At 41.9% G+C, this 24,951-nt stretch overlaps 1 protein-coding gene across 3 annotated transcripts in view; it reads left to right on the top strand.

Annotated features, from left to right (window-relative positions):
- The window catches only part of PDP1 (pyruvate dehydrogenase phosphatase catalytic subunit 1), a 669,997-nt gene that overhangs the window by 556,303 nt on the left and 88,743 nt on the right, over nt 1-24,951 (top strand). The window contains exon 1 of one of the 3 annotated variants that reach the window (XM_084620267.1): nt 12,109-12,193. The exons of 1 other annotated variant lie outside the window; for it this stretch is intronic. The gene's annotated coding sequence lies outside the window, so the exon portion shown is untranslated. Of the gene's footprint in view, nt 1-12,108; nt 12,194-24,951 lie in introns of those variants that run through there. One more of the 3 variants, XR_014710380.1, reaches the window with a different exon arrangement.

The following is a 24,951-nucleotide window of genomic DNA, read 5'->3' as shown; positions in this document are numbered from 1 at the left end:
CTTGAATCTCAGCATAGTCCAGACTCAATATTGAATATTAGAAATATGAGAATAGTTATGCTAACAACATACTGGTATTGAACACAGTCTATTTTCGGGAAGTCCAGCATTTATAATGATAGCTCACATTATAGAGCTAGTTATATCAGAGCTTTTGTTATAATCTCCTGTTTTTAGTTCATAATCCCTGAAAATTTCAGGTCAGATGTCTTTTTTTTTTTTTTTTTAAGTTTGAGTAATACTTACTTTGCTATGTTTGCCTTCTAGAAAGGTACACACACTGTACTTCTCATTTTAAATAAATACAATTTTTTCTCACTGCTTAAAAATAATCTGAACTCCACAATTTGAAATGCTCAAAATGGCTAATATAAAATCTGTTATGCATGTGCATTAGTAAATTTTATTAGTTGGACACTAGTATATTATATAAGATTCTCAATAGTGAACATCATAGGTAATATCAATGTAGAAAATGTGTGGTGAAAAAACACAGCCTATAGACAGAATTCAGTGCAGAAATGAATTCTGTATTGAAATCCTTCTGCTTCATGCAAAGCTTGCTGAACAGATAAACTAAACAGATTGAGCTCTTGAAGTCTCTCACTTGGAGGCCTCATCTCCTGCCCTAGAATAATTTTTGTGACTCTTCTGTACGCTCTCCAATTTTCAACATCATTTAAAAAATGTGAACACCAGAACTAGATGCAGTATTCCAGTAGGGGTCTCGCTAATAGCGTATGCAGAGGTAAAATCACCTCCCTAACTCCTGCTTGCTGTTCCTTTGTATATACATCCAAGGATTGCATTAGCCCTTTTTGTCACAGCATTGCCATGAGAGCTGATGTTTAGATGCTTGTCCACTATGAGTCCTAAATCTTTTTTCTGAGTCAATGCTTTCCAGGATACAGCCCCCCATTCTGTAGACATGGCCTGCATTCCTTGTCTCTAGATGCCTAACTTTACATTTGGCTGTATTAAAACATACTTTGTTTGGACGAGCCCAGCCTACCAAACTATCCAGATTGCTCTGTGTGACTGTCCTGTTTGGTGTGTAGAAGACTGTTGAAATTATTACTTTGAATTACAAGGATTTTTCTGGTTCTGCTTGCAAGGTAGGGGACACTGTTCCACAAATTTTATCAACTGTGATTTTATATTTACTTTCCGATCATTGATGAAAATGTTGACTAGCATCAGGCCTACTATCAATCCCCGTGGAACAGCACTAGAAACAAACTGTTTAATCACAATTCCCCATTAACACCTACCTTTAGAAATCTGCCATTTATGCAGTTCTTAATCCATTTAATATATGCTCTGTTGATATCGTATCGTGTTCAAATTTCCTGTCAGGTGTTTTAAGGAGCTGGAGGATCCTGGTGAAGGTGTTACCCTGAAAAATGGATTTGGGGATCCTGCTATAATAACCTGTCTATTGTCCCCTTAGTCTGTTCTTCCTGAGGTAAACGTTCCCAAGGTTGTTAAGGAAACACTAAAGGACATGGATATAACCCTCTGATAAAGTAATTGACACAGGCAGTATTCTTTCCAAAACCAAAATAATCTTTGTACTGATGTAACTAATAATCCCTAATACAGTGTATCCTAAAAATCCTAAATAAGGCACAAAATCCAAGACACACATCCCTTTTTGCAAGTTAAAGAGCAATTAAACTACAATAGCATATAGTTTAAATGATTCTAAGCAAAGCAATTTATTGCAAGTGGCCAGTTTGCAACAGATTGCTAACCTCAGATCTTAAATTGCTTTAAAGTTTACATAGATATGTTGCAATTAATAACAGAATTATGCATTCTTATCAACACACACACATACTAACTCTATATGCTATCCTAAACTATACTATATGACATAAATCCATTACTGCTTCCTTTTAAAAAATCACTGCTGTTGCTATTCTGTTCCTGGTCAGTCAGCTGTGCTCCACTCCAGCTTTCTTTTCTCTCTCTCTCCCTCTGCAGCAGTTTTTCTTTGGCTTCTCTGGCTGGCTTCCTGGCTCTTCCTGCATGGTTCTTTCCTTCTCAGACACAAACTTTCAGACTAAATCTTCTCTTTCCACCGACTGACTGCTCTGCTCTGCTTTATATACTGCTATTTGCTGTCAGGTCTTTGCCTGTGCATGTTTTTGCACATGCTCACTGTTGCTGTTTCCTTCAGAGTTATAACACTGCCGACCCCTACACACACATGGCTTTTTGCAAAGATGCCATCTTAGAAATTCCGGACTTTATGTCAATTGACTGAATTTTTACCCTATCTTAGTACAGAGCATGCTCAAGGTCTGCAGCATCCATCTGAGGGTGAAGTGACTATTATTTATTCAGAATAAAGATTTAGGAAGGCAAAATGGAGACTGGAGAATTTCTCTGGTAATACCTAGAGGTCCCACCCCCTAACCCAGATTAGTTATTCAGTTTCATTAAGGTGCAGGGTAGGCAGGGCCTTGCTGAAGCTGTCCTCCTTGTCATATCACCATGAACTTCTCCATGATAACTCTCATAGGAAAGAAACCAAGATCACATTTTAGGACCCTTGAGCTGAGTCTTGGCCACTTCATGCTGAGCTTTTTTCCCTCTGAGCCTTTCTGGGAGCCCACTACCCCCCAAAATTCAAGTTCATGTCTATTTATGATGACTCCCACGGTGTCGCTAGAGGCATTGTGCATAGAATCATAGAACTGGAAGGGACCTCAAGAGGTCATCTAGTCCAGTCCCCTGCGCTCAAGGCAGGACTAAGTATTATCTAGCCCATCCCTGACAGGTGTTCGTCCAACCTGCTCTTAAAAGTCCCCAATGAGGGAGATTCCACAACCTCGCTAGGCAATTTATTCCAGTGCTTAACCACTCTCACAGTTAGGAAGTTTTTCCTAACGTCCAACCTAACCTGCCCTTGCTGCAATTTAAGCCCATTGCTTCTTGTCCTATCCTTAGAGGTTAAGAAGAACAATTTTTCTCCCTCCTCTTTGTATCAACCTTTTATGTACTTGAAAACTGTTCTCATGTCCCCTCTCAGTCTTCTCTTCTCCAGACTAAACAAACCCAATTTTTTCAATCTTCCCTCATAGGTCATATTTTCTAGACCTTTCATTATTTTTGTTGCTCTTCTCTGGACTTTCTCCAATTTGTCCACATCTTTCCTGAAATGTGGCACCCAGAACTGGACACAATACTCCAGTTGAGGCCTAATCACCGCAGAGTAGAGCGGAAGAATTACTTCTTATGTCTTACTTACAATACTCCTGCTAATACATCCCAGAATGATGTTTGCTTTTTTTGCAACAGCATTACACTGTTGACTCATATTTAGCTTGTGATCCACTATGACCCACAGATCCATTTCCGCAGTACTCCTTCCTAGGCAGTGATTTCCCATTTTGTATGTGTGCAACTAGTTGTTCCTATCTAAGTGGAGTAATTTGCATTTGTCCTTATTGAATTTCATCCTATTTACTTCAGACCATTTCTTCAGTTTGACCAGATCCTTTTGAATTTTAATCCTATCCTACAAAGCACTTGCAGCCCCTCCCAGCTTGGTATCGTCCGCAAACTTTATAAGTGTACTCTCTATGCCATTATCTAAATCATTGATGAAGATATTGAACAGAACCGGACCCAAAATTGATCCCTGTGGAACCCCACTCATTATGCCTTTTCAGCATAACTGTGAACCACTGAAAACTACTCTCTGGGAATGATTTTCCAACCAGTTATGCACCCATCTTATAGTAGCTCCATTTAGGTTGTATTTTTGTATTGGAGAGAGAATTCCAAACTTCCCAGTTAGATGCATTCAGAAAATCCCCAGAGATTTTAAAGTTCTGATTGGGTAACCCCTAAACTCCCCAGTCTCAAGGGGTTGGTGCTGTTGCACCGGAGGGTAAATGCCCATACTATCACAGCTTTCCTGTGTTCTAGCCTACTTCAACCGGGTGATTCCTGCCTGAACCCATAACCTCAGAATTATATTACTAAGGCTGAAAGGGTAATGCTTTTGCTGTGCACAAGGAAATATGCTGTTTCACCCACTCTTTAACATATTTTTAATGAAATGTTGATACATGGTATTTGTGATTTATAGGGGGTTCCCCAAATTGAGCCAACACTGGTTTGGTCTGTGCTACGCTGACCCTTGGAGAAGGAGCCCAGATTGCCAAAGTGTGTGGTGGGTCGATTAAATCAGAGGGCTGGAGAGAGCAGCAAAGGTGGCAGTGTTTGCCGAGGAGTCCAAGTGCTCTGTGTCACAGTGAGGTTACTGTTAGTCTGTGCAGGGTGGTGGTGTGGGACATTTGATAGGCCTGATTGGATGCGATCCTTGAGATCCATATGCACTCAGCCCATCTGCTGTCCTTGCTGGCTATTCAACTAGTCAAAGTCAGCAGGAGTTTTCAAAAAAATGGACAAAAGTTTTTTTGTAAAACTACAAGGAATACCAGGATAGGTCCTGAAAATAGAGCATCTTCTGGTTTTTAGGGACATGTGGTCATCCTACTTCTAAAACACAAGCCCTCTCTGCAAGGCAGCTATCTGCATGGACTCTGGCTGTTTGTTTGAATCTTCAAGTTACTCAATAGCGCTTGGATGCTATTTCTTAAAACCACCCTTTCTTGCTGCTGCTGCTGTTTATACCCTGTTCACCCTGGGACACATCATTAGGGATTTTTAATCATTGTATGTTATTTTTATTTTCCTTTTTCTTCTGTTCAGAATGTCACCCTAAATTGAAATGGTTGGATGAACATTTTCAGTGCAAACCGTTTAAAAACAGGCGTTTTAACTTCATCTTCCCCTGCACCCGCCGAGCCAAGCTTCCTGCTCTATCAGCAGCAATCTCCAGGGGCCCTTGGCTGGTCCCAGGAACTGTCTTTTTGGCTTTACATGGCACTGGAGGAGCAATTGTTTTGTGCAACAGTGCAGAATATTTATGCTCAAGATGACTTTTAAAATACAAAGCAGAATGCTCCAGTTGCAGCAGCATCACAGAAAAATTTCTCACAGAGGTTGTCCCTAGAAAGTGCCCTAATGAGAGCTGATAGCTCAAACAAAAAGCCTAGGGCACCAGGAACAGGGAACTGAAGGTAGTTTTGCAGTTCACTCTGCCCCTGAGTTTCCCAGGAGAGCACACATACCTTTATCTCTTCAACATGAATACCCTATAAGTACTTATTTAACAGGCATGTGGTTTATGTTTTAATGCTGATAGTGGTTCGGAGATTGCACATACGAATGTGTTCAGAATGGATGTTTTTCAGGAAAAGTAGCACCTGGACCTAGGAGGGTTTTTTATTGTTGTAGTGGGGGTTTTGTGCATTTGGGAACACAGGCAAAAATGACAGTTACTGAAGTTTGTCGTCATTTTCTAGGAAATACCCTGGAATTGTCACTTTAAGTGCTATAGCTATGACTTAACCCATGTGATGCAACTCTAGTGTGGTGTGAAATGGCTATATGAAAACTAAGGTTAAAAACAAAACAGCATATTTTGAGGTATCTGTATTTTTGTCAAAATGCTGTATCTCCACTTGCCATAAAATTAGTTCTCAATTTTTCTTTAAATGACTGGCCAAATCTTGTCCCCTATCTGGAGAACTCTTTACAAGAGGTAGATGATAGATAGCATGAGGATATATATAACAAAAGGTTTTGGCCAGAATTCTTCCTCTTGGATGACAGCTTCCAATGATGTGAAGAGGAGTTGCACCCATGAAGCTGAATACAGTATATGAGCAAAGCCCCTTGTTTCCATTTTGGGCAGATTGTTTGGATGACTGCACTCGTTTATATCCGATGTTTTCAGCGAAGGAGAACAATCTTTCAGATTCTTCAACAAGTCCACGTTAGCTGCATGCTGGTCCATTTCAGGATTCACATCCAGCAAAGTTTCAGAGGTTGAAAATAACCCATAACATCCTGATCAACTTGATCTAATGGTACATGTGAGCTAATTTCGTGTCAACAAAGCTACAATATTGTGATCATATGGTGATGGGTAGAAATATTAGATCACCAAGTCTACCACCCTTGTAACACAAGAGAGTCCTCAACAGATGACACATCAGACACAAAATTAATATGATTGGAAGTCAGTGGGAATTTGGCATTTAGCTTCTATTTGTGCCTCTGAAAATCTTCCTCTTTGTGTGCACAGAGGAAGTAGAATCTTTTCTCAGTTTTGCATTGTTATTTGACAAATTATCCTTAAATGCATTTTTATATTTTTGATCTATTGTTCATTGTGATATATTTGCATTTATTTAATTATTTAACATTTAGCAGAAGCTAGTCTTTTATTATTGAATTATTTAATAGAAGCAAAAAGGGAGCCCTAAACAACCATGTTTGGAAACAGGACCTGATATGAGAGAGCAATATGAAAAGCGAAGCATTACGCGGCTATAATCTGTGTAGCAAGTCATAGAACAACATTTGATTTAAAAAAATTCAGCAGATATTGAAACCTAAAACCAGCTTCTGTAAGAGTACAGCCTGTCTCCAATTCTTCCCTAGAAACTAATGACATCAAATATTTGTTACTTTATCATATCTGTAGCCTTGATGAGTTTGTTGTTTATGTTTGTGTGATTCTCAGTCTCTGTACTGTATTTTTTAATTGTTTTATCCTTGTATTCTTTAAAGTGCTTGTAATTACATTGCAGTATCATTTCTCCTTTGCTTCTATATTTTTTTGAGGTTGCTAAAGGAACAAAATGGTGTTACAGCATTGGTGATATAGCAAATATGGTGGCAAAATTAATTAAAATCCATTTTTATTCTCTAATAATCTCAATGTTTGTTATTGGCATGCTCCTATATAGAGTTACAGACAAATAACTGTAATGCCAACTACTTCCCACCATTACTAATATATAGGTTATCACTTATGATAAATGGAATTAAGGATGCATCTAATTTACACACAAAAATCTGTTGAAAGCTAAAGCATTTTAGAGTAAATGAAAACCAGGCAATTAAAATGTTAATTATGGTCAGAAAAGTAACTCTGTAAAATGATGTTTTGGTGTCTATAACTATTTGATCACTTAAGCCAAAGTAAGATTTTTCTAACTGTAGTCTTACCAAAGTGTAAGTTTGCAACTTGTTTTTCCATTTTGCTTCATACCTTATTGCCAAACATAGTGAACAAAAGGATCCTGCAATCAGTGCTTAGCTGGCAATTTTCCTGATGGTGCCTGCTTTTTCTTCCCCAGCTATATTCTCTCTGCAGCAGTGCTGACAGAAGTAAAAATGTGTTTATCATCTTGTTGGTAAACAACATAGATATTGCTGGGGAGATATACAGGCCTATATCCTCCCTCTTGTGTGTCCAAAGGCAAAGAATGGGAGGGCTGACCCTCCAAAGTGTCTGGGTTTGGGGTGGGGAAGAGGGAGTATTACTTACCTGTGATTCTGCTTCTCCAAAGATCACAGTCTGATTAGAAGTCTCACTCTTGGGGCTTAGCTTCTTAGCATGAGAGACAGGAACAATTCCCATGGCTTGGATTTGATTTGTCTTTCTGACTGAGGTAATTGGAATCCCGCAAGGCAATCTTTGGTCAGACTCATAAACTACACTTGCTACACTATACTACTACTAAATACTAGCCTAGAAAGTGTCAGCAAATTTGGAGCCTCCTCCAAGGTCTTGTCATACCATGACAGCCCCGACACACCCTACCTGCATCACCTGCTGTACACCCAGGTCCCCTCCATAGTTAGGGCCCTACCAAATTCATGGTCCATTTTGGTCAATTTCAGAGTCATAGGATTTTACAGATGTTTACATCTGAAATTTCACGGTGTTATAACTGTGGGGAGCCAAAAGGGGGTTGTGGGATGCCACCCTTGCTTCTACACTGCTTCTGGCAAGGGCACTGCCTTCAGAGCTGGGTGCTGGACAGCAGTGGCTGCTGACTGGGAACCCAGCTCTGAAGGCAGCGCAGAAGTGAGCCAGTGGAGCTTCTTGCAGCTGGGGGAGGTTTCCTGAGGTGGGTCTGACCCAGCCCCAGGAGCGGCCCCTGCAGGGGAAGAGGAAGTCCTGTCCCTCCCCAGCCTGGCCGGGATTAGCAGCTGGAGCCTGGCACACAGTAGGAGCCCCCCTCCCCTACAATAGCCAGATCTCATAGGGGAGATCAGATTTCATGGTCTGTGACATGTTTTTCACGGCTGTGAATTTGGTAGGGCCTTATCCATAGTGTAATGGAATGCTAAATTGTATTAAACTGTTTTGCCACAAGTGACGCTGTGTGTATTAATACCTTATTTAAGCGACAAGTGACGCTGTGTGTATTCATACCTTATTTAAGCTAACCTCAGTCAAACCTGGCAGAGAATTAAAAGATCTCATGAGGAGCACATCTGGAGTGTACCTCACTAAGGAGGAAGCTCTGTAGCCAGTCCATATCTGGTACAAGAAAAAAACACACAGTGTGAGAAAGCCAGGAATGGCAGTAGCTGATGCTGAAGTTTGCATCGTAATGTGTGATGTTTTGGGAGGAGAACATCCCAACAAGAGTAGAGATTGTTCCTTGACATTCCCCTCCCTGGCCAGTCATGCCCCTGGTTCCTGTGTACAACACTGAATATGGAGGGCTGCAGACCATTTATGCAGTGAATAGAAACCTGTACAGTTGCTTTTGCTCTGCCATGTGGCCCACTCAACTTTATGTTCTGAATTCTTGCTCCCATCTACACTGTGATTTGGAGGGGCATGTATAAGCTATGGAAAAGAGTTAAAACATTAAAACTAGGCTTGGAAGGATTAGATTTGTATCAGTAAATGTCAGCAAATATCAATTTCACCCTACACATAAATCAATGGAAATATTTTTTCATTGGTTTCAGAGTAACAGCCGTGTTAGTCTGTATTCGCAAAAAGAAAAGGAGTACTTGTGGCACCTTAGAGACTAACCAATTTATTTGAGCATAAGCTTTCGTGAGCTACAGCATCCGATGAAGTGAGCTGTAGCTCACGAAAGCTTATGCTCAAATAAATTGGTTAGTCTCTAAGGTGCCACAAGTACTCCTTTTATTTTTTCATTGGTGATCATTGAAATTTACAGAGAGGCAAAGTAAGAAAAATGCTGCTTGAGAATGTATTAGAGTTTGATGTAAGGATATTTACTTTGTATATTTTGACGTGATGTTGACATTTTGTGTTTTAACAGTTAAAAAGCTTTAATTTTTTGAATCTCACCATCTACTGTCAGTAATTGATTATTTTCTAGACCCCTGCCCTCCCATTAGTTCCTGCACCTGTGAAAATTTAAATCAATAGAAATACTGTCCTGAGGAAACAGCAGTCTTCTGGAGTTTCTGATGATGAGATGGTTTTATAGCCCACTATTTTCCCCCTCTGGCTGAGGTTACTCTAGTGGGCCTTGCTTGATCTCTTCTTAATGGTTGCCTGAACTCCTTACATAGAGGTTAACCAATTTCTGGTTCTCCCTCTGAATGGGTAGCCAGCCACATTTGCTTTTCAAGAGAGACTGAAATAAGAAATTTTCAGTGCCACCAAATGAACCCTAAATTTGGTATTTAAATAGGGCTGTCTCCCTGAATCACTCTAACACTGACTAGACACATTGGACTCTAGTCCTCATTTTGTGTTATTACTATTGTTGTTTCATATAAATCAGTCTCCACCCAGTAGAAGAAAACAGATCCAATTGAACAGAGTCCGGCCATAGTAAAAGCTAAATACGAACACACAAGGATGGAATTGTAGCTAAAACAATTTGTGGCTCTGTCACAAACTTCCTGTGTATCATTGGGCAAGTCACTTAACCAATCTGTACCTCAGAAACTCTCACTGTAAAATGGAATGATGATGCCTTTATCTCTTATCTATTTTGACTAGAGCTGGCCAAAAATGGACGTTCTGTACCTCGGGGGAGCACCCTGTAACCCCCCCCCCCATATTCATCTGTATAGGATTGTGATATTAGATATAAAGCATGCCTTGTAAGGTATCAGGGAAAAGGTTATGATCTTCTGAAAGTCATTTCTCTATCCATATATGTATATCATCAATGCATGTGACATTATGTGAATGTGTTGTATGGTTGTCACTAAAACATACTGTAAGTTGGGGAATCAGCCAGAGACAACAGCAAGGAGAGTAACCAATGCCTGGTGGGGTGTCAACAGCCATTGTCCAGCAGGGGAGCTACAATTCAGTGACTCACCTGCATGAGGCCACACCAGGGAGATTGCTCAACTTTGCCTGGACACTCAGCAATGCACCCAGACATGCCTGGACTTGTGTTCTACAAGCACATGGACTGAGGGTATAAAACTGAACACAGGGTGCCCAGGCTTGGCCTTTCTCCTTCACCCACCTACACTGTAAGCAGCAAGGACACTCTGAATACTCCAACTGAGGGGACTGGCCCTGATTTTGAGAGTAAAATTTGTGTACTATGAACTGCAATATTGAGGGGGGTGAGAAAAACTGCTTAGTCTAGTTGTTGTCCAGTCTAATAGGGTTGAGAGTTTTAGACTGTGTGCTTATATTTTATTTCTTTTGGTAACTAACTCTGACTTTTTGCCTACCACTTAATATCACTTAAAATCCAACTTTTATAGTCAATACATTTAATTGTTTATCTTTACCAGTGAGTGTGTATGAAGCGTGAGGCAAATCTGCTCAGGGTACAAAGGCTAGTGTATATCCACTTTCCATTGTTGAAGTGGTGAACCAATTAATAAATCTGTACTGCCCAGCTTCAGCAGTGCAAGACAGTATATTCCTGAGGTACAGTGCTGGGAGCTGGGGGGATTTGGCTCTGGGAGCTTTAATGCAATGTAGGTGGGTGTGTGGGGCTCCACATGTTGTTGAGGAGTGATAACAATACCTAGAGGGGCTTGCTGCTGGTCACTAGCAAGGTATTATGAGACAGCCCAGGCTGGAGAGAGTTAAGGGGCCACAGCGGTCCCACAATCCCAGGCTGCACCCTGGATCCCATCAAACCTTCCCAGGAAAATTATTCAATTTCTGAATTTTTTCATCCCTAGTGGGGATGAAAAGTCAAAAATGTGAAATATAGGGGGTAAGTGGGTGAAGGAGATTTCCAGAAAAATTCCTTTCTGGGAGACCTGACCTGGAATTTTTTGGCTTGGCCGATGCCTAGCTCTCTGGGCTCCACAGCTCCCCAGCAGAGCCAAGTGACCTGTGGAGCCTGTGAACCCTGATTCTCAAATTTCCCACCATTTGCTGGGGAGGTAGGCAGGTGGGTGAGCTGGCAGAAAAGTAGGCAGATTGCCATTGAAAGTTTAGGCAGAATCATCACATTCCCAAGGAATGTTTCATTCTCTTGAGTCAGCATTGTTCCATCAGAAAACTCCCATCCAGCTCTAATTTTGACTGTCAGCTCTTTGGGGCAGGGACTGCTACTTACAGAACCCTGGTCTCAGCTGTGGCTTTTACGTGGTACTGTAATATCACAGTTGCTACTAATAAAAACAGGAAAAGAAAATTAAACCAGAATTAGAATAATAATCCTGGTTTAATTTTTAAAATATGAGAGAATTAACATTCACAGGAACACCAAACCCAGAGTATTATAAATTGTAAGTCACTGTGTCTCTACCTAATTACCCAAACTATGTTATTTTGCACCTTTTACACATATCCCACTCAAATTTTGTTTTGAAAACTTGTACGGGGAGATGTCAGCAAACCAGTAAAGTGCCTGAAACCATTATGGCTTATCGCTAAAAGCAGCCAAGTCAGCAGGCCGTAAGGTGCCATGTAGCAAACTCAACTTGACCAAGGAAGGAGGGGAGGGGGTTTTGGGTGCCACAGAAAGGGCAGCTTGACCCCATGTCCTTCCTGATAAGAATTGTGTTGAAGTGGCTGATACATGCATTTTAGAAGAGCAGGATGTGCCCCAGGAATGTCTACTGGGGCCTCAAGGCTGCAAACTCTGGAAAAACCTACACCTGGTTAATCAATAATCAGAAGGAGCCTCTTGCTTGACCATTGGAACTGCTTGCTTAACAAGTTTTCTTTAAGGGACATGTCATTCTATTACTAAATGTAATGTATAAATAAGGGGGGAAAGTTTGAGGTAGTGGGACTCTTCAGGACTGGACTCTCCCTCTGGATGCATCTTGTGTTCCCCACTGGCAGATGGGCTGCTGCTGTGCCACTCAGGAGCCACACTCAGCGTTGGTAATTATCAAGGGTTGGGGGAGCTTTACTAACCTGCCGTGGATGTGTGTAAGTGCTTTAGACTAAGTAAAGTTTAGCTGTAAGTGAAAGCACTCTTGTGTTGTCCTGTTTGTGCCAGCCATCTATCGGTCGGACGGCCGTGTCTCTCCTGATTTATTTCCTGACACCACCTTGCACAGAGTAAAAGTTACCAAGAGCCTTGGGTTGAAAGAACCCCAGGTAACAAACTGGTGGCAAAACTGTTCACTAGCCACAAGAGTCCAAATCCAAAGTCTTCTATTCAGTCCCAGGGAGGGACAGCTTAGCAGGAACGCTCAGAACTTCTGTCCTCTCTCTGGATGAGTGATGCTTTCCACTTAAATCCAAACATCCAGCTAGACTGCCTAAGTGACTTCTCTCTTCCCATCAAGAAAAGGTCTAGACTATGCACTTTCTGAGCATCCTTGGTCACTAGCATGCAGCCAACGATCTCTGGCACTTGCCCTTGTAACTTCACAGGAGTTATTCTTTACTCCTTTCTATAGAAAGTGTTCAGTTGTTGAAGGTAGGTGTCTAAGCAAGCTGGGCCTGGAATTCCTCCTCTGGATTTCCCAAATATGTTTCCTCAATGCCAGCCTTAATGGATGAAGTGCCCACACCCACATTCTACCTCTAGGATGCTCATCCCTACTGTCCTAGAAGTGTTTCCCAGTTTATGGGATTGGGGAACCATTTGCTTAGATTTCCTTGGTTTTTGGAGTTGACCCTGATAAGCTACCAGGGATTGGTTCTCTCTGATACCAGAATGATGACATTGGCCTTATGGAAGCCCAAAATAGGCTGGAACATGGGGCAGCCTTTTCTGTTGGGAGGAGCTTGCACAACTGCAAAATGTGGAATAACTGACGAGGGAGTAGTACTGCAGAAAAGGATCTGGGGGGTTATAAATGTGAGCCAGTAATGTGATACAGTTGCAAAAAAGGTTAATATTCTGGGTGTATTAACAGGAGTGCTGTATGTAAGATGAGGGAGGTAATTTTTCACTCTATTCAGGACTGGTGAGACCTCAGCTGGAGTATAGTTTTGGGCATCAACCTCCAACAAAGATGTGGACAAATTGGAGAGAGTCCAGAGGAGAGCAACAAAAATGATAAATAGTTTAGAAAACCTGACTTATGAGGAAAGGTTAAAAAAAACTGGGTTTTGTTTGGGAAGACTAAAAAGAGGGGAGAGATGAGAAGTAAGCAAGATGGAAAATTGCAGGGACGGGGACATGAGGAAAGAAGCGGGGCACTGTCCCATTTTCACAGTGTAGGCTGCTTGTGCCCCTAGAGTTGGTTAAGATACATTTTTCAGCTACTCTAATTTGGGACCTATGTGGGATATGTTTTTCCATTGCAACCTATTGCCATAACTTGTTGCCATGGTTAGATAGATACATCTGGGGACTAGGTTGTAGTATTTTGACTACAATCAAAACAGGCAGAGGACTTTAACATGTTTAGTGTGATGCTTTTACTTTCTTAGCCTCAAAGCAATAAACAGTCCAATGACCCTATTGATCTCCACTCTTAGACTCATCAGAAGTCCAGATATTTATATTCTGTGATGTATCAGAAAGTTATAAGTAAAATGTGTAGGCTGAGCTATGATTATTACCCAAATCAACACAATGGAAGTACTGTAAGTCAGGGGTTCTCAACCTTTTTCTTTCTGAGGCCCCCCTCAACATGCTAGAGAAACTCTGGGGCCCAGCAGGGGTGGGTGGGTGGCTGGCTCTGGGCCAGGGGTGGGACCCTGGGGCATAGGCATAGTTTGACTTTTATTTCAGGGGTGGGGCAAGGACTGTCAGGGCTCTGACCAACTCTGCACAGTGGGGTCCAGGGAGGGAGTACCACCTCCACCCCCTGACTCACCTCAGGCCATGCACCTGTCTGGGCTGTGTGCTGGTAGCTACTCCCCAAGGGCTCTGTTGGGCCCAGAGCTGCCTTTGGCTGCGTAAGCAGTCAAGGGAGGCTGGGAGTTGAGCAGCCGGAATGCCACGGCTGCCCACTCCATGGCACCACCAGTCAGAGGAGTAGCTGCCCTGCACTGCCTGGCTCCGGCTTTGTGCCTAGGACCTGGCTAGAAGGTAGGGACTGAGGGGGGCTGAGGGAGAGGAGGAGGAGGAGGTGGTGTGGGAGGTGGTGCTCCTGCAGCACTACCCCACTCTGGGTAAGGCACTGCACTTTGTGGGGGAAATACCCTTGCGCCCCCTCAACTCTGCCCTTGGTCTTAAGGTTTCTGCCCATGGTGGTTGGGCTTCAGTGGGTCGGGAGAGCTCGGGGTTTCAGCCCTGCACTGCTCCCAGCTGCAAGGGTTGAGAACCACTGTACTACAGTATATACAACAGTTTAACTGACCTAAAAAGTTGTCTCATCTGTGCAGCTTCTTTATTTTCAATCTGCTGTTGCACTTGTTAGGTTACGGGGTGTTCACCCCACACTAGCCTAGAAAGGGTTAATGAGGCTCAGAAGGGGCCAGTTAACTTGACACCACACCTGAGTGAGAATTAGCCTTGATAAGAAATCCTTAATTGAAGATGGAGTCCAGCTGAGTAGGAGCAGGTGGGGTTGGTATAAGGCCAGGAAGAGAGGGTAGGAACTGGTAGCAGCTGGCTGGGCCTAAATGAAGTCACCCTAGAAACTGAAAAGTCTAATAGAGAGGGAGAATGGATGCAAAGTAGGGGTGGAGGAACAGAAAAGTAGACGCAGAATCAGCAGATGATGATATTAGCAAAAGAGCAAAGCTGAGGAAGGAAATAAACCAAAGTGTTATAATTGTAAGATCCCTATTCAAAGAAAAAACAGTGAGCAATGTTAACCCTGTGAAAGCAGATGACTCAATTTCAAAAAGATAGGGTTTTTTGTAGGAGCTAGAAGGCTGTGAGATAGTGATCTTTCAGTTGAATGTAAAAATAAAGAGCAAAATGGTAAACTGCTAAAAACTAAAATGCTAGGGAAAGTTAAACTAAGTTACCAGCTACCAAAGTATTTGACCAAAATAAAGGGATAATATATGAAGTGCTGTTAGAGCTGCCCAATGATGAGATAACCAATAGCACAGGAGAAGCCAAAGTGTTAGTAAGTAAGCACCTAATTAGTAAATGAGGAGAAAACAAGCTACCAACAGCTGTACTAACATTTAAGAGAGGGACTCTAGCTGAGAAAGTAATAATAGGGTTTCAGATATTCAGAGCCAAGCCATATATTTCCCTTCCCCTAAGGTGTTATAAGTGCCAACTGTATGGGCATGTAGCAGCTGTTTGTAAAGGGCAAACAAGATCTGGTAAAATGCGGGGTGGGGGGACATTCCTATGAAAACGGTATAGAAGGGACGGAGGTCAATTGTAGCAGCTGTGGTGATGATCACAATCCTGCATACAGAGAGTGTATTGCAGCAAAGCATGCTAAAGAGAGACAAAAATGTGAACATATCTTATGTGGAAGCTGTAAGGAGACTCTCAAAGCATCAGGTGGACGGGGAATAACCAATCAGCACAGGAAAAGGGGAAATGCAGACACAGCCTATATTTTATAAAGAATATGATAAACACTGTGGAAGGAATAATCGCTATGCTAGTAATGAAAAAAAGATATATTGCATTTATGATAGAAGTGATAAATTGTACATCACAAATGGAAGGAAATCAGAAGAAAAAAAAGAAAAGAAAATTACAGCAAGGGCAGCAGAAAAATACCGGAATGTTAGCAACTTGTCAATGGACTGTATTCATGCAATTTTGAATGCAATTAATGGAGAAATATGACTAGGATCTTACTCTTGTTGGAATGTGCACAGTCTAATAGCATATGGTCAAGAACGAAAAGGAAATATCCTGGAAATGAAAAGTAAATCAAATGTCATATACATTCAGGAAACATGGTTGGCTGAAAAGCTTGCTTTTAAAATTCCAGGGTATGTTGCCTTCAGGCAAGACTGACAACTAGGAAAAGGAGGGGGAGTTTGTACTTTCATAAGGGAAAGTTAAACTATATAGTAGTAGAGAATGAAGAAGTAAGCCTAGCATATAATGCTATTGAGATCCCAATGCAGAAGAGTAGTATTTCTTTAAGGATTTATAATATCTATAACCCATGTGGGAAATTAGAAAGTCTGGAGCTACAAGACCATCTGTTATATGTGGTGTCCTTAGTACTCCTCATAAATTGTGGGGAACTAAGACAACTGATAAATATGGTCCAGGCTTAGAAAAGTTCATCGATGAAAACAATCTAGTGGTTTTAAACGATAGAACCGCAACTAGATTTAATGCAGCAGATGGTACTTTTTCCTGCGTAGACCTGGGAATTATAAAAGCAGATATTGCAAGTAAAAGCAACTGGGAAATATATAAGAGAAGGAATGGGAAGTGATCATTTCCCTTTACTTACTACTTTTCAAGGGCAAGGTAAGTTTGAAGATAATGGAAAATTACCCACCTGAAATTTTAAGAAAGCTAACTGGGCACTATTTATAAGTAAATGGACTGAATTTGTCAATAATCATAGTGTGATTACGTAGAGAATTTCAATGATAATGTAATAAAGGGATTAATAGCAGCAGTTACTATAGTCATACCTAGGATATTGACCTACCCCAAAAATAAAAACTCACTTCCACGGTGGAATGAGGAATGCAAAATGGCAGTTAAAGAAAGGAACAAAGCCTATAAAAATGTGAAAAATATAATGACTAGTGCAGCTCTAATGAAGTATAAAAGTAAGGCAATAGTGCAATGAATTTTTAAAAGATCAAACAAAGGGAGCTGAAGGAAGTACTGCGGGTAGATAAACAAAGACACCAGAAATATACAGGCAAATCAGAAAAGTGAATGGATGTCAGATTGACAGTAGCCAAATCCCAGGTCTGATTGGCACTTGGAACATAGTTAGAAGTTCTAATCGTGAGAAAGCAGAAATTTTCCAAGGAGTGAGAATGATGAAAACCAAAGTGAAGTTTTCCTCCAGATTAAAAGACAGTTCATTGAAGAGAATCATGATCTATTATGTAGTTGGGGTACACATGAAGATGCGATACTGAATGAATGGTTTTGTATTTGAGACCTTCAGAAAGCTATTGATATCAGCAAGAATACATCCCAAGTAAAGATAATATACATAACCCTTAAACTGCTTTCAGAGAGATAGAATCATAGAATCATAGAATATCAGGGTTGGAAGGGACCCCAGAAGGTCATCTAGTCCAACCCCCTGCTCAAAGCAGGACCAATTCCCAGTTAAATCATCCCAGCCAGGGCTTTGTCAAGCCTGACCTTAAAAACCTCTAAGGAAGGAGATTCTACCACCTCCCTAGGTAACGCATTCCAGTGTTTCACCACCCTCTTAGTGAAAAAGTTTTTCCTAATATCCAATCTAAACCTCCCCCACTGCAACTTGAGACCATTACTCCTCGTTCTGTCATCTGCTACCATTGAGAACAGTCTAGAGCCATCCTCTTTGGAACCCCCTTTCAGGTAGTTGAAAGCAGCTATCAAATCCCCCCTCATTCTTCTCTTCTGCAGGCTAAACAATCCCAGCTCCCTCAGCCTCTCCTCATAACTCATGTGTTCCAGTCCCCTAATCATTTTTGTTGCCCTTCGCTGGACTCTCTCCAATTTATCCACATGCTTCTTGAAGTGTGGGGCCCAAAACTGGACACAGTACTCCAGATGAGGCCTCACCGATGTCGAATAGAGGGGAACGATCACGTCCCTCGATCTGCTCGCTATGCCCCTACTTATACATCCCAAAATGCCATTGGCCTTCTTGGCAACAAGGGCACACTGCTGACTCATATCCAGCTTCTCGTCAACTGTCACCCCTAGGTCCTTTTCCGCAGAACTGCTGCCTAGCCATTCGGTCCCTAGTCTGTAGCTGTGCATTGGGTTCTTCCGTCCTAAGTGCAGGACCCTGCACTTATCCTTATTGAACCTCATCAGATTCCTTTTGGCCCAATCTTCCAATTGGTCTAGGTCCTTCTGTATCCTATCCCTCCCCTCCAGCATATCTACCACTCCTCCCAGTTTAGTATCATCCGCAAATTTGCTGAGAGTGCAATCCACACCATCCTCCAGATCATTTATGAAGATATTGAATAAAACCGGCCCCAGGACCGACCCTTGGGGCACTCCACTTGATACCGGCTGCCAACTAGACATGGAGCCATTGATCACTACCCGTTGAGCCTGACAATCTAGCCAGCTTTCTACCCACCTTATAGTGCATTCATCCAGCCCATACTTCCTTAACTTGCTGACAAGAATACTATGGGAGACCGTGTCAAAAGCTTTGCTAAAGTCAAGAAACAATACAACCACTGCTTTCCCTTCATCCACAGAACCAGTAATCTCATCATAAAAGGCGATTAGATTAGTCAGGCATGACCTTCCCTTGGTGAATCCATGCTGGCTGTTCCTGATCACTTTCCTCTCATGCAAGTGCTTCAGGATTGATTCTTTGAGGACCTGCTCCATGATTTTTCCAGGGACTGAGGTGAGGCTGACTGGCCTGTAGTTCCCAGGATCTTCCTTCTTCCCTTTTTTAAAGATTGGCACTACATTAGCCTTTTCCCAGTCATCCGGGACTTCCCCGGTTCGCCACGAGTTTTCAAAGATAATGGCCAGTGGCTCTGCAATCACAGCCGCCAATTCCTTCAGCACTCTCGGATGCAACTCGTCCGGCCCCATGGACTTGTGCACGTCCAGCTTTTCTAAATAGTCCCTAACCGCCTCTGTCTCCACAGAGGGCTGGCCATCTCTTCCGCATTTTGTGATGCCCAGCGCAGCAGTCTGGGAGCTGACCTTGTTAGTGAAAACAGAGGCAAAAAAAGCATTGAGTACATTAGCTTTTTCCACATCCTCTGTCACTAGGTTGCCTCCCTCATTCAGTAAGGGGCCCACACATTCCTTGGCTTTCTTCTTGTTGCCAACATACCTGAAGAAACCCTTCTTGTTACTCTTGACATCTCTGGCTAGCTGCAGCTCCAGGTGCGATTTGGCCCTCCTGATAACATTCCTACATGCCCGAGCAATATTTTTATACTCTTCCTTGGTCATATGTCCAACCTTCCACTTCTTGTAAGCTTCTTTTTTATGTTTAAGATCCGCTAGGATTTCACCATTAAGCCAAGCTGGTCGCCTGCCATATTTACTATTCTTTCGACTCATCGGGATGGTTTGTCCCTGTAACCTCAACAGGGATTCCTTGAAATACAGCCAGCTCTCCTGGACTCCTTTCCCCTTCAAGTTAGTCCCCCAGGGGATCCTGGCCATCCGTTCCCTGAGGGAGTCGAAGTCTGCTTTCCTGAAGTCCAGGGTCCGTAACCTGCTGCTTACCTTTCTTCCCTGCGTCAGGATCCTGAACTCAACCAACTCATGGTCACTGCCTCCCAGATTCCCATCCACTTTTGCTTCCCCCACTAATTCTACCCGGTTTGTGAGCAGCAGGTCAAGAAAAGTGCCCCCCCTAGTTGGCTCCTCTAGCACTTGCGCCAGGAAATTGTCCCCTACGCTTTCCAAAAACTTCCTGGATTGTCTATGCACCGCTGTATTGCTCTCCCAGCAGATATCAGGAAAATTAAAGTCACCCATGAGAATCAGGGCATGCGATCTAGTAGCTTCCGTGAGCTGCCGGAAGAAAGCCTCATCCACCTCATCCCCCTGGTCCGGTGGTCTATAGCAGACTCCCACCACTACATCACTCTTGTTGCACACACTTCTAAACTTAATCCAGAGACACTCAGGTTTTTCTGCAGTTTCGTACTGGAGCTCTGAGCAGTCATACTGCTCCCTTACATACAGTGCTACTGTATGATACATAAACATTATGTTATCTTGTAATTATTTAACATCATATTGGAAAAGGAGTGATATTGGTTGGGTGGAAACACGCCGTAGTAATTCCAATATGAAAACCAGGAAAACTATCAACAAAGCAGATGCCTATAGACCAATTGCCCTTACATCCTCTGTGGGTAAAATTGTGGACAGAAGGGTGAATGAAAGATTGGTTGACTATTTGGAAAACAATGGTTTTACAGATAAGGTGCAGAGTGGTTTTAGGAGAGGAAGATGCACCATTGATTACACTGCTAAATTAGAAACTGAAACACAAAAAAGTATGAGACACAAGGGTTTCAAGATAGCTGTCTTTCCAAATATTGAAAAGATGTATGCCATACCATGGAGGGAAGGCTTATTGTACAAAGTAGGTTCACTAGGCATCAGGGGAAGAATGTATGGATGGATTAGAGAATTTTTGAGCAAAAGCAACACACAGGTCAGAGATGAGAAATACGTCAAATATGTATAATATTAACACTTCTCTGTGGTGTACCATTTTTATCAGCCCAACCTTATTTAATATTATGATAAATGATCTTCCAAAACAATTAAGAGTTGGGGTAGGTGTCACTCTTTTCACAGATGATTGTGCTCTATGAGTTAGGAGAAGGAATACTGAGGTGGCAGAAAAGAGAATCAACAAAGCATTATGAGAAACCTCTGACTGGGGAAATGCATGGAGTTTCAAGTTCTCCACTGCCAAAACCAAAGAAGGAAAGTTACAAACATAAAGACATAAGAAAGGCCATACTGGATCAGGCCAAAGGTCCATCTAGCCAAGTATCCTGGCTTCCAACAGTGGCCAATACCAGGTGCCTCAGAGGGAATGAACGGAACAGGCAATCATCAAGTGATCCATCCCCTGTTGCCCATTCCCAGCTTCTGGCAAACAGAGGCTAGGGACACCATCCCTGCCCACCCTGGCTAATAGCCAATGATGGATCTATCCTCCATGAATTTATCTAGCTCTTTTTTGAACCCTGTTATAGTCTTGGCCTTTACAACATCTTCTGGCGAAGAGTTCCACAGGTTGACTGTGCATTGTGTGAAGAAATACTTCCTTTTGTTTGTTTTAAACCTGCTGCCTATTAATTTCATTTGGTGACACCTAGTTCTTGTGTTCTGAGAAGGAGTAGATAACCCTTCCTTATTTTCTTTCTCCAAACCAGTCATGCTTTTATAGACCTCTATCATATCCCCACTTAGTCGTCTCTTTTCCAAGCTGAAAAATCCCAGTCTTATAAATCTCTCTTCGTACAGAAGCTGTTCCATATCCCTAATCATTTTTGTTGCTCTTTTCTGAACCTTTTCCAGTTCCAATATATCTTTTTTGAGATGCGGTGACCACATCTGCACACAGTATTCAACATGTGCGTGTACCCTGGATTTATATAGAGGCAATATGATATTGTCTGTCTTATTATCTATCCCTCTCTTAATGATTCCCAACATTCTGTTCAGTTTTTTGACTGCTGCTGAACACTGAGTGGATGTTTTCAGAGAACTATCCACAGTGACTCCAAGATCTCTCTCGAGTGGTAACAGCTAATTTAGACCCCATCACTTTATATGTATAGTTGGGATTATGTTTTCCAATGTGTATTACCTTGTATTTATTAACATTGAATTTCATCTGCCATTTTGTTGCCCAGTCACCCAGTTTTGAGAGATCCTTTTGTAGCTCTTCGCAGTCAGCCTGGGGCTTAACTATCTTGAAAAGTTTTGTATCATCTGCAAATTTTGCCACCTCACTGTTTACCCCTTTTTCCAGATCATTTATGAACAAGTTGAATAGGACTGGTCCCAGTACAGACCCCTGGGGGACACCACTATTTACCTCTCTCCATTCTGAAAACTGACCATTTATTCCTACCCTTTGTTTCCTATCTTTTGACCAGTTACTGATTCATGAGAGCATCTTCCCTCTTATCTCATGATTGCTTACTTTGCTTAAGAGCCTTTGGTGAGGGGCCTTGTCAAAGGCTTTCTGAAAATCTAAGAACACTATATCCACTGGATCCCACTGTGACATTCCCCTCTGGTGTTATCTAGACTGGTGATCTGCTAAGTCACTCCAATTCTTGACTCTGGGAGCCAGGCTTACCCTGCTCTGCTGTGAGAACCTCCACTCCTGGGCTGTTCATGCACAGCCTCTAGCATGTAAGCTGCTCCTTCGATTGTGCAACTGAATGACACTAGCCAATATCTCCAGTCCCAGACACAGTTGGAACCCTAAGAACCTCCGTCTTGCAGTGTCCAGTTATGCCCGCTGGACACTGCAAGCTTATATGAGTTTGTCAATTTAACCAAGAAATTGATATGTACCAGGCTTGTTATCCCAAGGGGAATCTCTGACACACTTCAAACCAAATGCACTGCTTCAGGCAGAATAAACAAACAGATTTATTAAATATAAAGATAGATTTTAAGTGATTATAAGTCAAAGCATAACAAGCCGGATTTGGTCAAATGAAATAAAAGCAAAACACATTCTAAGCTGATCTTAACACTTCCAATGCCCTTACAAACTTAGATGTTTCTCAGCACAGGTTGGCTGGTTGCTCTTCAGCCAGGCTCTCCCCTTCGATCAGCGCTTCAGTCGGTTGGTGGTGGTGGCTGTAGATGCAGGTGGAAGAGAGAGCGAGCATGGCAAACGTCTCTCCCTTTTATCATGTTCTTTCCTCCCTCTTGGTTTTGCTCCCCCTTTAGAGTCAGGTGAGCATTACCTCATCATAGTCCCAAACTGAAGGGGGATGACTCACTCAAAAGTCCAACAGATTCTTTTGTTGCTGCCAAGGCAGGCATCCTTTGTTCCTGTGAGGCTGGGCTGGGTTTGTCTCATACATGCCCTGATGAGCTGTGAACTGCCTCTCTGCTCTTGGAGAATATTTGCCTGGGCTTATTTTAAGCCATGAAGATAAATTTTTAGCCTCATAACTATATACATAAAATTATAACCTATAATATTACTGTAAAACAATGCTCAGTGCATTATGAGCCTTCCAAAAACACCCAACATGACAAACTTTGCATTGAATACCACACAAACATTTTACAAGGATGAACATGGGGGTGTTGGGTGTTCTTCCGAGGTATAGGGTGTCACCCCCCCTTGTCTACATGCTTGTTGACCTCCTCAAAGAATTCTAGTAGATTGGTGAGGCATGATTTCCCCTTACAAAAACCATGTTGACTCTTCCCCCAACAAATTGCATTCATCTGTGTCTGACAATTCTGTTTACTATAGTTTCAACCAGTTTGACTGGTACTGAAGACAGACTTAGAGGCCTGTAGCACCTCTGGAGCCCTTTTTAAAAATTGCATCACATTAGCTATCCTCCAGTCATCTGGTGCAGAAGCTGATTTAAATGATGTTACAACCACAGTTAGTAGTTCTGCAATTTCACATTTGAATTCCTTCAGAACTCTTGGGTGAATTCCATCTGGTTCTGGTGACTTATTACTGTTTAATTTATCAATTTGTTCCAAAAACCTACTCTTGTGACACTTAACTGTGGGACAGTTCCTCAGATTTGTCAAGTAAAAAGAATGGCTTAGGTTTGGGAATCACATAGCTGAAGTTGCATAACTTAGGTCGACTTAGTCCCACAGCGTAGACCTGCCCTTTCATATATAGTGCCACTCCCCTACCAGCATGACCTATTCTGTCCTTCTGATATATTTTGTGCCCTGGTATTACTGTGTCCCATTGATTAGCCTTATTCCACCAAGTTTCTGTGATGCCTATTATATCGATATCCTCATTTAATACGAGGCAAAAGAAGGTGAACTGTATCAGTATGGAGAACAAATACACATAGTTTAAAAAGTTCAAACTCCAAAGGGTAATATTTGATGCTAAATTACTTTGGAGAGATCATATAAACTATATTAATAATGTACAGGAAGGATTAACCTGCTTAAAAGTCTTGCTGGGACTAATTGGGGAGCAGATAAGAAAACACTGCTGATGGTATACAGAGCCTCAATCAGAACAGTTATTGACTATGGCTGCCAAGCTTTTGGGTCAGCATCAAAATGAGAATGTTAAAAATTAGAATTAATACAAGCCTAGGCACTACGAATTGTGTACAGCACATTTATTACATCTATATACGCACTACAGATAACTTCTAGTGACATGCCAGTTACACTATGAATGAAACTGCTCGATCTAACTTTTTGGGCCAAAGTTAATTGGAACTACAATGATGAAAGTACCAAATAAATTTATGAGGATTGTTGGGAATTCAATAGGTGAACTATAGCACATGACACTAGAACTCCAGATGCCATTTGAGTTAAAGTTGTGGATGCAGGAGTTGAAAGACGGGGGAAAGCTGAACAAAGTCAAAACTTTCAGTCATGGGAAAATTAATTATGAATGGAAAGTCGTAGGTCCAAATGTGGATTTAGATTTATTTTATAAACTTATGGGTAAAAAAGAGAGAGTAGGTATTAAAAATGAAGTGATGAAAAGTGAAGTCAATTTTGTCAAATATATACTGGTAAAAAAGAAAAAACTGGAAGAGTAGGGAGGGCATATCGACAGGTTTCAGAGTAACAGCCGTGTTAGTCTGTATTCGCAAAAAGAAAAGGAGTACTTGTGGCACCTTAGAGACTAACCAATTTATTAGAGCATAAGCTTTCGTGAGCTACAGCTCACTTCATCAGATGCATATCGTGGAAACTGCAGCAGACTTTATATATACACAGAGAATATGAAACAATACCTCCTCCCACCCCACTGTCCTGCTGGTAATAGCTTATCTAAAGTGATCATCAGGTGGGCCATTTCCAGCACAAATCCAGGTTTTCTCACCCTCCACCCCCCACACAAATTCACTCTCCTGCTGGTGATAGCCCATCCAAAGTGATAACTCTTTACACAATGTGC

The sequence above is a fragment of the Lepidochelys olivacea genome (assembly GCF_965140295.1).
Source record: "Lepidochelys olivacea isolate rLepOli2 genome assembly, chromosome: 2".
In the NCBI taxonomy this organism is placed as follows: domain Eukaryota; kingdom Metazoa; phylum Chordata; order Testudines; family Cheloniidae; genus Lepidochelys; species Lepidochelys olivacea.
The sequence above is the reverse complement of the archived record's forward strand: the minus strand, read 5'-3'. Positions and strand labels throughout refer to the sequence as shown.